This window comes from Lathyrus oleraceus, chromosome 6 (assembly GCF_024323335.1).
Source record: "Lathyrus oleraceus cultivar Zhongwan6 chromosome 6, CAAS_Psat_ZW6_1.0, whole genome shotgun sequence".
NCBI classification, from domain to species: domain Eukaryota; kingdom Viridiplantae; phylum Streptophyta; class Magnoliopsida; order Fabales; family Fabaceae; genus Lathyrus; species Lathyrus oleraceus.
In genome coordinates, this window is record NC_066584.1 from 273,271,107 (window position 1) to 273,274,118 (window position 3,012).

General features: G+C 32.6%; 1 long non-coding RNA gene across 1 annotated transcript; it reads right to left on the reverse strand.

Annotated features, from left to right (window-relative positions):
- Nucleotides 1-1,017: 1,017 nt before the first annotated feature.
- LOC127097649 (uncharacterized) lies at nucleotides 1,018-2,622 on the reverse strand. The gene is made up of 2 exons (XR_007793126.1): nucleotides 2,032-2,622; nucleotides 1,018-1,286 (listed from the first exon to the last, which is right to left on the reverse strand). It is a non-coding gene; the product is annotated as an uncharacterized LOC127097649 (long non-coding RNA).
- Nucleotides 2,623-3,012: the final 390 nt, after the last annotated feature.

Here is a 3,012-nt window from a genome sequence, read left to right on the forward strand (position 1 = left end):
TAGTTATCACACACGAGTTATTTCTCTAAGTGTGATCATTGATCATTGTTTTTAATTGTGTTCATATTGCTTATGTAGAAGCACTAAACACATTATTGTAATTCTCAATAGTTGTTATAAATTACTCAAGTGACTTGTGAAGTCTGTAGACTTGAGAGGGCTAAGAGATTGTTGTACTCTTAGACGTTTGTTGTAATCTTTCTAGATTATTGGATTAAGTCCTTATTGTCCTTATTGAAGGCGAAATCACCTTGGTCGGGTGGACTGGAGTAGCTTTGATTTTCAAGTGAACCAGGATAAACTTCTGTGTTGTTTGTTATTAACTTTGTATGTGTAGTGTTGCTAAAAAAAATTATTGTCAGTGAAAACAATTCAAAACCCCATTTCTTGTTTTTCTCTACCTTCACGTGTGACTGCTGTTGCGACGATGCAAAGAGAATGACATCGCGATTGTGGTTGCTTCGACATGGATATAAAAGAGGCATGGAGGTGGTTGAGGTTTGTAGGTTTTTAAGAGAGAAAATGATTGATTAGGGTGATATCTATCATACCCTAATTTTGCACCTAGATTAATAATTTGATTTATTGGATCATTTGCATCATATGCATCTTTTGCATCATGTAGTTATTTTTAATCACGTCCTTATCTAATTTACGTTTTCATCTCATTACATATTTTATTCTTTTACCTTGACTTGAGACACAATACCCCTAATTTGAAGTCATGAGCTAATTGGGAACACTTGAAATTCATCACCCTAAGTTTCATTCATCCATTTCAATGTCATTTTACATGATTATTTACACATATTTCTCATATGATGACTTCATTTTCATTCTAATTATATTCATCACATTTCATTATAAACCTTAACATTTTAATTCGTGTATTTATATTTGTCACTCACTCAATCCATATCTATGTCATTCACGCATTGTTTCTAAAAGAAAGAATTTCAATTAAAAGGCAACTTGAATTTTAATTAGGTATTAAAATAGAATGAGAAGGAAAGTTGATTTTGAAAGGTAAATTTTTTTTTGACTTAAGAGGTATAATTCAATAATTTAATTAGGAAATTACTTTGTTTTATTGGTACAAAGGTACAAGCCAACATTTTCAAATTACAAGTATTCAACAAAAGGTTTACAAGTCTAAAGGTACAAAGGACCAAATGAAATTCAAACGTTTTGCACTTGTTTTCAAGTGTACAAGCCTCCAAATCCCAAATTCCTTGCTCTATGGTTTTCCCAAGTCCTCAAGCCAATTCCAAGCATGTGAGCAAGTCCTAATCAAAAAAATCAACAACAAAAAAGAGAAAGTATCAATTAGAATCAAATTTGAATATGGTCCAATACTTGGTTCACTTTGCAGCAAAGGATTTTACAATATAAAAACCTTAAAAAAAACAAGATAATTTGAATACCAAAACAATGCGCATTTCATTACAAAAATTTGAATTACAAATTGTTACATTGAATAGGTACAGTAGTAAAAATAAAAAATTTACAGCAAGAATTACAAGTAATTTACATTTCAAATCTTTGCACAAGATACACCAAGATCACGTTCCATTTCCACTCACTCAAATCCCACCAAATTAGGGATTTATTCTTCCTCTCTAACAGAATTCTCAATTCACCAATTCTCAATCCTTATCCCCTCACACAAGTATTACATATCTCACACAAAGATCACTCCCTCACACATATTTCATCACTCCCTCACATGAATTTCATCACAATCTTCACACACTAACAGTCTCTTTTTAAAGCCATTATATTCTTACTCATTGGACAGAAGAAAAAACCCTAAAGAATTTCTAAGAAATAATAGCCACATGAAAACTCCTCACTCCTAAACCTCACTCAAAGCTCTCTCCCTAAGCTAAATATAGTTTCATACTGAAGCTCTAAATAGTTTGAGCTAAACCCCAACCTCATAAACAAGGTATTCACGCAAAACAGAGCAAGACAGAGAGTAAGAAGAAGATTAGAAGCAAAGAGCAGAAAGGAGAGAGGAATAAGTGTTACCTGACATTTTTGGCCTCACCAAAAATCGACATTGTCGCGTTGGAGCTTGAAGACCCTCGTGGGAGTTTCCTTTGGTAGCCTTTTCATGTTCTTATGTCATTATCATGCTCAATTTATATTTCCCCTATGTTAATTTGTATTAAATTCCTTGTAATATGAGTTATTTTTAATGGATTGAGGTTAGGGTTTTTGTTAGGGTTAGGGTACTTGATCTGCTCGATTTCTTGTATTTTTGTTGGAATTGATGTTTGATTTGGGGTTGGGATGTGATTTTAGGGTAAGGTTGCGTTTTCACTTTGGTTTTTTGGTGAAGGGTGAATAAATCAGGAAAGTTCGTGATGAACATTCAACATGTTCATCACATGTTCTTGATTTTTTGCTGGAAAAAGGAGAAGTTTTGATCCATAAAGTGGGGTGATGGGTTTGGTTTTGTGTGTTTTTAGTTCCTTTTATCTTTTATTTATGGGTTAAATATCCGACACTCTCTGCAATATAGGCAGTAATATTTTTTTTTGTCCCCGCATACAATTTTAACACTGAGTTTTGGATAAACCAAAAATATATATTATAAGGGGGTAACTTTTGTGCTTAGGGGAGGGATCAAATTTTTTAAACATTTCAAGGGAGGGATCAAATTTTTTTTTATAGGGGAAAAAGACCCTTTATATTTTACTTTAGTCGGCCTTAAGCCCAATGCTCCTTTTTCCATCATATATCCTCGTGTAACATTGCACCCCCACCCTTTTACCTCTTTTTTATTTACTATTATTGTTAATTAATTAGTTAAAAGACTATTTAAAATCAACTTTTCTCCACACAAAAATGATTGATCAACATCAAGCGATTTTTAAAATATTCCACTAACATTTCACTCAATTTCAAAGCCCTTTCACCACCAAATCAAACCATTTTCAAATGCGAATAAAATACTTGATCAACATCAAGTTCTTTTCCGCTTAATCGAAGCGTGTTGAAAATATT